Genomic DNA, 12,535 nt, shown 5'->3' on the forward strand with positions numbered 1-12,535 from the left:
GAGGCTCTGAAAATGTCAGTGACAAAGAAACATTGCTTGTTTGGTTTCACTTGAAACTTCTGCAGAATTTGAACAGAAGAAGTCATCAAGAAGACATATGTTTTTCATGAAAAACATGTTATTAGTAACATTTGCTTTTTAAGAAAAAAAATGACCCATACTGGAATTTTTCTGACATTTCTGTGACTTTAAAAGTTTTACTATTTTTTACAAAAAGTTAGCTCTCATCTATTTTAATTTTCTCACTTTATTGTTTTGTGATTATTACTTTATCTTTCCATTCTCCATCTTTCCTTTTGCCTTATTTTGTCACAAGCTTTTCAGGCCCTGCAGTGCCCTGGGAACTGTCGGTGTGAAAGCACGTGTGCACATATGCGGTGCTTATAAGGATGCCTCTTGCTCCACTTGGTCCTTTAACTGTCATGAGGGTTTTTTTGTTGTTTTTTTGTTTGTTTGTTTTTTGGTGGGTTTTTTTGCCTTTAAAACTCTCTTACATCTTGTTTCTATTATTACCTCTGGTGTAGAACTGGAATCCATCTTTTTTTTTCCTGTTTTTGCTCTGTTGGAGAATGACTGGCCAACAAAAATGTATCTTTTGCTTTGGTGGATTTTATTTCCTTTGACGACAGCACCTCTTTCTCCATCCCCTGGATGTGATCCTGGCTCTGTTTTTCTCTGATTACTCAGCAGTTGTGTCCAGGTTTACCTCCATTACATCTGCAGTTACCTTGAATGACACATACCAGTTGTACCTTACCATTGCTTTGTAGCTATATGAAACTGGATTCAGAAACACAGCCTCTGTGTTGACCTCAGACCTGAGTCTCCCACATTATCCTAACTTTTGTTATGTGCTGTCAGTCATTGCTCTTTGAAACCTCACTGTCAGGTACTTGGGAGAGCGCACAGCAATACAAAACTGCATTCTTTTTCTTTTTTTTTTTTTTTGTGTGTGTGTGTGTGTGTCTTTGCTTTGCCTTTGCAGTCAGATTTTTTGCTATGGTTTCTGCTTTCCGGTTGCTTTATTGTTAGCCTCCTTTTGTGCTCAAATTCCCGTTTGGCACTAGCTGGTTTAATTTTGCTGTGCTGTTCTGTGGCCTCTTGCTGTTACAAAATAAAGTTACAAAACTTGCTCTCAGTTTCCTGGCCACAGCTGATACCTGCGTGCTGCCAGCAGACCACTTTTCTGACCTGGAGCTGTAATCCACTGTAGCAATGTTGCTTCCTGACATACAGGCAGGGTATGCCAATTCTGATCTTTTTTTCCCAATATCCATCTGAGCTTTCAGAAAGCTGTCAAATCTTTGCTTTTACTGTAAAACCTCTTTGCTAATGCACATGACGTGTATGTGGTTTGCTTCAAAAACTGACTATTCAGGACTACCCAGTAGATGTGCCTGTTTTGTGATGTCAGATCTTAAATTTGGTGAGATTACTGCTAAACCACCTTGAAATGAAATCCTGTCTAGCATGTACATCCTGGCAGCACCTACGTGAGGCAAAATATAAGATTTATCTTATAAAATGGCCAGGCTTAGACTTTGAATTTTTATAATCTGTAGAGCCTTGTCCTGGAAAGAGCCTTACAGGTTGCCCTAAAGCATCTAGCAGCTCTCAAAGGCAGAAAACTCTCTTCCTCTCCTGCAAGTCTGCATAAAATGCATTTGCTTGCAGATGCTTGTGGTTGACTTTTATACAGTACTTTATAAATCTTGTGCCATTCACTTAAAAGTGACTAGAGGGAATCCCTCCTTTCTGAATGTCAGAACTGATGCCCTCATCCCATTACCCTTCCAAGCATACCTCCTTCCTCTGTTGGAGCTACACTAGTAAATGCTGTAGGCTGGCTTTACATAGTCACTGATTCTACACTCCTGAGGTTCAGGAGCGTTCACTCAAGCTATTCTGTAAGGGTGTGGTGTTCTATGACAAATGCTTTCCTTTTGATCAGTTTTACTCTTCCAAATGCTGGTTCTTTGGTCTATGACTTTCTCCGTATTTCTTCACTTTAACTGCCTCAAGGAGCTTCAGCTTTTGATAAATGTGCACAAAGTCCATATAGTTGGCTGCTTCTGTTGGTTGCTGTATTTGTTTCACACTTTCTCATTCAGGCATTTCCCAATTGCTTGTGTCTTTTAGAATTTCCTTGATATTGAGTCCTTGTGACTTCAGTCCTGGTAGACTCCAGTTTGTCAGCCTTTAGTCTGCCACTCACTTGCTGGCACCTGGTCAGGGTTTATCGTAGCTGGATACCATGATCCCCTGTTGTCCCATCATTAGTGTCTTGCTTGATACATGATAGGCCAGCTATGAAGTCTGGTCGATCCCCTTAGTCTGTGCAACATTTTCTCGTTCTTTCACTCTTCTCCTGGCAGAGCCCTTGATGGTATCTGGATTCTCAGTAGGTATCACTGTTTTTCTGTCTGGATTACTCGCCTAGAATCTTGCATGGCTCATTACCGATTGCTGTTAACATTATGTCCCTTGGTTTATTTTTGTTTACCTGTCCTTGCAAGTTGTAAGTATTTTTCCTAAGGCTAGATCTGCTTGCTTCCCCAGTCTCTCCAGTGAAATAGATTAGGTGTCCTGTCTCTAAAAAGTGAGGGTTCTATAACTGATTTTTACAACCTTTTAGTAGGTATGAGCACAGTAAACATTTCTTTCCCATTTTAAGCTTGAAGGAATCTCTAATTTCCTTTGCTCTGTCTCAGGACTTAAGTTGCAAGGATGAACTTTACTTGCTGAAGTGCTGCAGCCTTGATGGGCTTTGTTCCTATATGCACACAGATTCCCTATATCTTCTCCAAAGTCCTCCTTCCTCCAGCACCTACTCCTTTCCCCAGTTTCCATGCAGGGGGCTAACTTGTCCTGTTCACTTTCTGCCAATGACTTCTCAAGTGGCTGTTAAGAAACAGTTTCCTGAGGAAAGCTGTGCATATATTTTATGGAAAATAAGATCTTTCATCACCTGTTGCATCAATACAGAATTGTCCTGTGGGAAGTGAAGAGTCATGGTTGCATTGAGGTCTGAATTATCACTTCATTTGGGCATAATAATGACCAGCTTCTCTCTGGCAAGTTAATCTTTCCTTCTGAATTCAGTGTATCCTTCCACCCACCCTCTTGTCCCCAAGAAGATGGCCGTGTGCCATTTAATTCCTCTTTCTGTTGATTTCCTTTTCAAATCTCAGTCATGAGAAAGAAAACAAAGGCTTTTTTTTCAAAAGGAACACTACCGAACAAATGCTTAAGGGGATCACTTGGGCTTGAGTTTATCTCATTTCATCTTCAGCTCAAGCCTAGAAATCTACTGTGACTTCATATGTCACTTGAGATTATGCTTAAATCTGAGCACAAATTTAAGTGCTTCCCCGGAAAAGTACTGCAGTTTTATAGGAGGCAGGTGTCTACTGACTGTGTGGAGGAGACACAGGTTAAGAATAATACTCAAAGATGCCTACACACTTCTGAAGGAACTTCCACGCCATAGGTCCCAGAGCCCAAATGGAGAACATCTGTAGTCAGAAGGACTCTGGGTAAGTGTGGGGTGTTTCCCACAAAACACTTTTTGCAGGACTGGGTCCTACATAAACACCAGAATAATTTTTTCTGCATTTCTGTCTCATCACAATGTGTTCCCAGCAACGGTTTCAGAGGGTGAACAGATCCAAAGAATGAGGCAAAGTATGCACTTGATGCTTCTTTGCTGGTTGGAGACATGGGAATAGATGTTGATATTTTGGAAACTGTGAAGCATGCTTCCTAACCTAAACTGTTTCCTGATTCTCATGTGATTCAGACACAAGTAAGCAGATCTTCTCTGCTTGTACTTCAGTGGTATTTAAATTACTGAAACTGCACAGGATGGTTTAAATTAGCTCTGAACAATAGAGCCTATTCAGGCTTCTGGTGAATCCACACTAAATCCATTTTGGCTGGCTATAAGAAGCCTATATTTGTAAATGAATTGATTTTCCTGCCATTTTTATAATGTTAATAACTGAAAATACTTTATAACAGTGTATTTTACTACGGGATTAATTTGTTTGTTCCAATTACCAGCTTTCCATTAAATATTTTTGCTAAAATTGATTGCCCTATTATAAGTCCATGCCAATTAAATACAATCTCAGAATCAGAGTCTACTAAAGCAGAGGACATACTTCGGTGGAACAAAGTCTGTCATGATGCTGGTCAGAATAAGTATTCCTGGCTGGGCTTCATGTACTTCTGTTGCCCTGCAGGCTACAGTGGGAGTCACTGCCTCTGACTTACTGGTATGAAAGGTAAGAATGGGAATACTTCCTGGAATTATAGATTCATTTCCTGACTCCGCTTTTCTCCCAAATGAAGTGTAAGAAAGGTGTACCATGTGCTAGAAAAGAAAAGGGATCTTGTTTTTCAGCATGGGCGTTGTCATGCCAATAAAATCACTGCCAAAGTCTCACTGAAGTAAACTGACCAGTGTGAAAGGCAGTTGGCTGTGTGGCCATTCAATACCTGAAATCTTAAAAATGAACAGTAAGCAGAGGAATAAAGGATACTTACACGCAGTGGATAATTGCGCATGCAAATGGCTAGTTTGTCACCTGACTAATCTGAGTCGTGGGTACTGCACTGAAAATGAAATTGTTTCCGAAAGAGCCTTTCCCCGACCATTCTGTCCTCTTCCCAAAGATATGAACAGTTTTGCAGTGGCTGTCCTTTGCTCTAAAGCTGACTCTGTTTTCGCTGTTGTTAGTTATATTTGGACAGTGCAGAGCATGGCAGATTTTGGATTTGTACTTGGGACAGCTAAGTGGAATCACAGGGTAAAAAAACCCCCCGACTGTCTCCTTTTAACAAGATCCTTCATTAGAGGAACCTGTTCTGTCTGTTATGAGTGCAGCAACGTGAAGTGAGAACCCACATGGAATTTGCAGTATATGTAAAACAGAGCTCCAGAAGATCTGGGAACACCAACCAAATATCAAAGGTACTTTATATCACTTCTTATTTCACTGAGTTAGAAATGTATTTTAAACCTGTACAAAGTCCATCACTCTTTGCCACACTCTCAGTGTGGTCTGGAAACCACTACCTACACAAGTGAGGGGCTCCCAGAGGCTCCTGAAGAGTTTCCAGCTTTTTTTTACTCTCCCTTCTTTTGCTGCTGCTGCTGCTCTGAGAGACAATCTTTCAAACTGCAGGTTTTGTTGCTCCAATTGCAACCACAGTGGGAGGTTGTTTGCATTTGGCACTGCTGAAATCAACAGCCTGTTTGAGAAGACCTTGGAGTTCTTTGTAGCTGAGGGCAGAAAGCAGCCGTTTCTGCTGCAGAGGCTATGGCATGAGATGCTTTTCCTCAGCAGCTGGCTGCAGCTGATGCTGGCTACTGCTCCAAAATCTTACTCTGCCAGCAAAGCCTCCTGCTGGAGACATGGCTTATATTAGTAAAATTTGTTCTTTCACGTACTTGATCACCTCCAAAATTATATTTGCTATACTGCTAAAATGGCACAGTTTTGGAAAGAGGGAGAAATAGATTGTTTTTACAGGAGAGTGTTCGCTGGCGTGGATGTATCGGGTTGAAGTTCTGGATGTCTTTGTACTCCTAAGTGGTGGACTTAAGCTGGCAAAAGCACAATGTCACTGTCAGAGAGAAGGGCTTAGTAGCACAGGAGCTTTGATTTCAGGACTGGAAATAAATATACATAAATATGTGCCTACACAAATATATGTAGATGTAAGTATGTTTTATAATACTGATATGTGTATAAACATTTTATGTAATATATGCCCATATGTGTTCTAAACAACATCTAAATCAAAGTTCATCTTTGCTGTAACTTCCTTGAGACCATCCAGAAGTACCAACCTATCATGAAAACAGAGAAATAGAATAGAACAATGTAAGGTTACACGTGCATGTACAGTTTCACATCGTGTCTAAATCCCAGAGGTGCAGTTACACACTCTGGTCATGCTCAACAGGTCACGCAGAAACACAAGACTATTATTTGCAAAAGTAACTGTTGTGTCTAGTCACTGTCTTCGCTAGAAAGGGTAAGTAGCAAGGACAGATCTATTTTAGTCAGAGCTAGCCAAACAGCTTGATTCACATTTAGACACCAAAGAAAGGGAAAAAGAGTCAGAATTTGTTCGGGAAATCTGTTTGTGTTACAGTTGGAGTCTGGCTGGGAGCTTTTGGGACTCTGTCCTCTATTTAGGTTGACTATCTACACAGTGCGTCCTCTGGGATTCTCAATGATTATGGGAAATATGTGTTTTCTAATGGCCCCTTTATGGTCTAAAAGAACATGTCACCTTATATTTTGACATGACTGGCTTGTTACTCAGCCTGGGGATGAAGGGGATTCTTGCCTTAGAGAGAACTGGGTGAGATTTAAATACTGCTGCGTGGGTAAGCTACTCTTAATTACTTTCTGTTTGTTTGGCCTGGCTGGGAACATTAATAGTTGTGTGGTGCTGCAATGTAACTCAGTGAGACTATAAGCTGTTTTATCTTCCCACCACTACCAATTCTTTGACACTGACTGACATCCTGAAACAAGGAGCAGAATGGCCAGACAAGAAAGTTGCTTATTGAAACAATGAGTTTCCTGAAATAAACAGAGCAGTTTTGCATCAGCAGGCCTGTTCTGTCCCTGGAACAATGCTGGACATTTGCATCGCCTAAATGAGGTTAGTGTTTTGCAAAGTCTTCTGGAAGTCTTCGTGTCACTATGGGCACCAGCAGATAAAGCCAACGTGATAAGGACTGAGGTCATGGAGAAGAAAAGGGAAGGAAAGTGAGATCTGAACCAGATATTTAAACAGTGATAGTTAATTAAAATGATGTAATTTCTCCTATATTAATTTCCCTTTCCCCTGTCCTGACATTTACCTCAAACCAACTCTTTGTTATCTAGTGCTCTTACTCATTTTCTCGTATCAACTGAGTAGCTGCACAAACACCCTGAAGCTACTCGAACTGTCCTCCGAGTGGAGCCAAACATCTTCAGTCTTCAGAATGAAAGCCAAAGGCAGGACAGGAAAAAAGAACAAAGTGGGAGAACCTTGTTGGGTTTCCTTCCAAAGACAGCCCCCAAACTGAAATTGTCTTGTGCAACACAGTGTGGCAGAGACTAGATAAAGCTTTAAAGTTTTGGGTTGTGATTAAGTCGAGTTGTTTCTTGCTGACTTCTAAGAGACAACCTAGAGTTACTTTCAAGAAAGAATTAATTAATTTATCTTTTCTCCATTTGTCAAATAACAATGAGATTTGCTCCCCTTTTTCTTCCATTGTCCTTATTGTTGATGGTTACTGAATATTGGTACATACATGTGCATGTGAAAAAAATATATGTATGTTTTTTATTTACGGATTGGTGACAAATACCCCTGACTAATGGTGCTTGAGCAGAATCCTTTAGTGCCACAAGCTCCCTGTTCATGCCCTGATCCCCCTGACCTGGACACATGAGTGCAAACATGCACATCCTGATGTAAACTACTGCTCTTCTGAACAATCACATGAGCCAAGACAGTCTCCCTTCATATATTTTAGAAGGAGAAGGAGGGAAAAAACCCATAATATACCTCCCCAGAGCTTAGAAGGGATTGTTTGCAGGTTTGTTTTCTGAACACTTCTAACTTGCTCATTTTCATGACACGAGCAAAGCCATCACTTGAAAGGGTTTGGTGCTTGGGCTCTGGGCTGTCTTTTCTAGTGGCCAAGCACTTGCTGCATTTGATGTTGCATTCACTGCTGAAATGTCCCTGGTGTGTCCTGTGCTTCCCTGTTGTAAAGTGAGGAAGGTAGTGATGTCAGGTAACTCCTTTCAGCCCTGAAGATACCTGCTGTGAAAGAACAGCCAATTGTGATTGTTGGGCAGAGGGAGACCATACAGTGTGACACTGCTCTGGTACTTCCTTGCTACATCTATTTGTACTATGTACAAACTGCTATTTGCCCAAAGAATTCAGCACATACACGATGTAAATAGGATGTAAACAGTTTGGTGAATCTTTTGCAAATGTCTTTTTTTTTTTCTTCTTCTTCTTTTGGTTTTTTTTTTTTTTTTTGCCTTCATGCAACAGCTGGATGTGATAGTCTTAGAAAGTGCAACAGTGTCAGGAATTCATTTGGTGTTTTCAAGAGACAATTGGCCTTAATTACCTGATCCAAAGAAATGAAGTTAATGTGGTGCAACAAGGAAATGCCATGCCCCATTAGCAAAAGATGTTTTCTGTTAAACCAGTGTTGTGGTGGCACAGTTGCGGTGTGCTTACATGAATAAGCCCTACTCTGGAAGGAAAACTTGGTTAAGAAAAAAAGATCTCAGTTCTGAAATCATTGCTGGAATAAATTGTGTTACTCTTGTTTAAACTGTTTCTAGGGGCAAGATTTGTGCAAGTACTTGTGGATGAGAGGCGGTCTTCAGATAGACAGACTGAATTCAAGTAGTAGTGAGCAACTTCAAGCCCTGATCCTGTATTTCATCATTATTGAGCAGACCATTTAGGCAAATGTTTAGCTTCAGCCACATAGGCAAAACTTCTTGTAGTGATTGCAGCATAAAACATAAAGCTATACATAAGCTCTGTTGCAGGCTGGATAAGTACTGTTCAAAGTGTACTTAAATGCTTTTTCATAAATTTGTGAGCAAATGTATGCAATGCATACATCTATGCTGGTAATTAATATTTTTTATATATATATTAAATAGTGTGAGTGTAATCTGCATATTTTATGTAAGTAAATACAATATTTTTAAAATTTACATAAATACTTATAAATGTAGAAAGTTCATGTTTCTTTTATGATGGAAAAGCCAGTGAATGGTATAAATGAATCCTGTTTCATTATCTGTAATCTTTTGCTCTGAACTACAGGAAGCTAATGAACACCACATAATGGCCAGCATCAGGCTACAGAATTAGAGTAGATTATATATTCTATTAACTGGGTCTCTTTTCTTCTTGTTTAGTTATATAGCATATGCGACTGCAAAATTGATACTTTCCAAATGTATTGGAATAGTCTATAAAAACGGAGGATGAGAACTGTAGGCCAATCAGACTCACCTCTTTCCCTTGGAAGGTGATGGAGTAAACCATTTCTAAACAGGTGAAGGACAAGAGGATGGTTGAGAGTAATCAGTAAGGCTTTCTATAAGCAGAAATTATGCTTGATCAATCTGACAGCCTTCTGTAATGAGATGACTGTCTCAGTGGATGAGGGGAGAGCAGGGGATGTTGTTTAAATTGATGTTAGCCAGACTTTTAACAATGTTTTCCATAACATCCTCATAGACAAATTGATGAAGCACAGTGAGGTGGTTGAAAACTAGCTGAGTTTCCAAGATGAAAGTGTTGTGATCAGTAGCACAACGTCCAGCTGGAGGCCAGTCACTAGTGAGGTACCCCAGGGGTCAGTATTGCCAATATTCTTTAACTCTTTCATTAATTACATGGATGATAGGATAGCACACACCCTCAGCAAGTTTACAGACAGTACAAAACTGAGAGGAGTGGCTGGTACACCAGTGTGTTGTATTGCCATTTAGAGTGACCTCAGCAGGCTAGAGAAATGGGCTGACAGGACCATGAAGTTCAGCAAAGTAAAATGCCAAGTGTCACTGCTGGGGAGGAGCAACTCTTTCAGACCAGCTGGAAAGCAGCTTTGCAGAAAAGGTCCTGGGGATCCTGGTGGATGACATTGTGCAGCAATGTGTCCTTGTGATAAAGGTGGCCAACAGCCACAGGTGACTCAAAGGGGTTGTGATTCTCTGTCCTTGGAGATATTTGAAGCCTGACTGGACAAAGCCCTGAGTAACATCTTATAGTTGACCTTGCTTTAAGCAGAGGGTTGGACTGGGTGTTGTTATAAGATGCCTTTCAATCTCAAACATTCTATGATTCTTTAATAGGGGAAACAAAGCCATGAAGCGTAACACTGAGAATACACAATATGTAATGCAATGTTCTCCATAATTGTGTGGAACAGTGAGGAGAGGAAACATCAGTTTTCACTTGATCAGTGAGAAAATTCCCCCCTCAAGGTGTATATTGAGCTGGTTCCCTTGAGCTGCTATCACAGTATGGTGCAGGATAGAGCCTTATCTCTCTTTAAGCATGAGCATTACAGTGCTGCAGACCAAACAGCCTGGACCTGGACATGTTAAGGACAGAGGTTCATGTGCATCTTCTGTGTTTGCCTTGAATCTTAGTTCCTTTTCTTGCGTGAGCTGTATAAAAAGTTGGCATGTGTCCTGGTTTTGGCTGGGATAGAGTTAATTTTCTTCCTAGTAGGTGGTATAGTGCTGCTTTTTGGTTTTAGAATGAGAATAATGTTGATAGCATTGACGTTTTAGTTGTTGCTGAGCAGTGCTTCCAGTAAAATGAGGAATTTTCAGCTTCTCATGCTGCCCTGCCCGTGAGGAGGCTGGGGCTGCACAAGAAGCTGGGAGGGGGCACAGCCAGGAGAGCTGACCCCATCTGGCCAAAGGGATATTCCATACCGTATGACATCATGCTGAGCAACAAAACTGGAGGGAGTTGGATAGAGGGTGGCATCCCACTGCTTAGGGACTGGCTGGGCATTGGTCAGCAAGTGGTGAGCAATTGCATTGTACATCACTTGTTATGTTCATTCTTTTATCATCATTATTATTTTCCCTCCCTTTTCTGTCTTTATCTCAACCCATGAGTCTTACCTTTTTTCCAGTTTTCTCCCCCACCCCACTCCAGGGGAGTGAGAGTGAGTGAAAGGCTGTGTGGTGTTGAGCAGCCTGCCGTGTTAAACCACAACAGCATGATCCCTCATTTTCCAGTCTGGTCTTTAAGAAAGAAGGATTTATCATACTAAATTATAAATACAGTTCCCTGAGTGTACAGTCTATACACAGAAACTGGTGTTGTAATATTGAAACCACAGAGTTTACCTTCCCTATAAGGACCTGCTCTGTTTGACTGCCTTGTCACACCAGAGTAACATTTACTGTTTACCTCATTACTTCCTAATGCCTAAGGTCAAGCATAAACCTATGAAGGTAATAGGTTAAAATCTCTTTTCCAATAAAAGCAATGAGACCTTTCATATTCATTTCAGTAGAACCAAGATTTTACCTTGTATATGGTTCAACAGTATACATAACCTATAAAAGGATGCTTTCTAACATGATATCAACAGGACTCCAAGGACTGGAAGAGCTACAGAGTCCAATTTTATGCAAACATTATTTTAGTTTCTATAATGCAAGTGACAGAGCTCTTTCATAACCACAATAACCTGGTAATCTCTTCCCCCGCCCCCCCCCCCCCCCCCCTTTGCTTATTTTGTGAATGTTTATAGATGTGGGCAGTTATGCAAAAATATGTTTTTTGAACTATAACAAAGATGTTTTCAGTTATTGAAACAGCAAAAACTTATCCTTCTGAAAAGGGCACTGTAGTGTCACATTTATTTATTCCCTGGGTAAAGTGTGGCTCCATCACTCTATTTTTTCTGGTGTTTTTTTTGGTATCCATTCTATGAAAAAAAGGTTGGCTGCATGCTGAGAATACACACATTAATTTCAAACCAAAGTGAAGCTATTCAGCTTATTTATAAATCCGTCAGGATCAAAAATGATGGAGAAAAGAACGATTTAGCTCATGCTACTTATTGTATAGCTTTAGGCAACCAGATTCTGCCAGACTGAAATCAGATTTACGGGGGTCATGCTGTGTCCACAGATTTTCGTCTTCCATTTGAGCTTCGCTGCAAGCAGATCTCTGCAGATGTGAAATGCTTTATGTTTGTCCCTTTTACATAGGGTCCTTGTCACAGCCTCCGGCTTAGCTGTAATGCTAGCTGCTTGGTAAAGCCCAGGGCCTCAGAGAAATCTTGGGGTTTTGGCTACCAGCTCTTCCCTGCACGTTCCTAAGTTTTATTCCTCAAGACCTATTTCTTAGGCTATCTCATCTGACCAAAAGCAATTGCTTGCAGAAGGTTTAAATTCATCTTAACAGCTGCAGTTGTCTTCCCCAGGATTAAATGGGGGCTAACCGATTCATCTTAAGATTGGGAACCATTAACTCAGAAGAAAAGCATTTGAGAGAAAATGTGGATCAAAAGAACAAGCAGCAAGCACAGTTGGCTCCCCAGGTAGTCACCCAGCTCTGTCCAAACAGGCTACCATGGTCAACCAAGTGTTTGCCAGCTCTTGGATCTGTGCCGTTTTTCATTTCTTACTTCTCTCTGTCCACATAGTCTTTTGTCATTGTGTCCTGCTGTGCTGTGCTGAGTGAGTCTCAGTTTCCTCTGCTGCGCAGCTAAGCTTTGAGAGATTTGTTATTTGATTTTGCTTTGCATTGGATATTTACAATAAATCAGTATGATGACAAATGAGGAAGGTGTCACTTACACTGCCCAGCAGACTAAGCATATGGTCATGAGCCGACACATAAAGATTCACGGTGGGTTTGCAGGGTATAGGAAGGAATCCCTGAGTTATCCGCGGTTCCATGGCGTCCTTCACAGTCCTCATCTCACACCACAGAAAATTAG

Source organism: Falco peregrinus, chromosome 3 (assembly GCF_023634155.1).
Source record: "Falco peregrinus isolate bFalPer1 chromosome 3, bFalPer1.pri, whole genome shotgun sequence".
NCBI classification, from domain to species: Eukaryota; Metazoa; Chordata; class Aves; order Falconiformes; family Falconidae; genus Falco; species Falco peregrinus.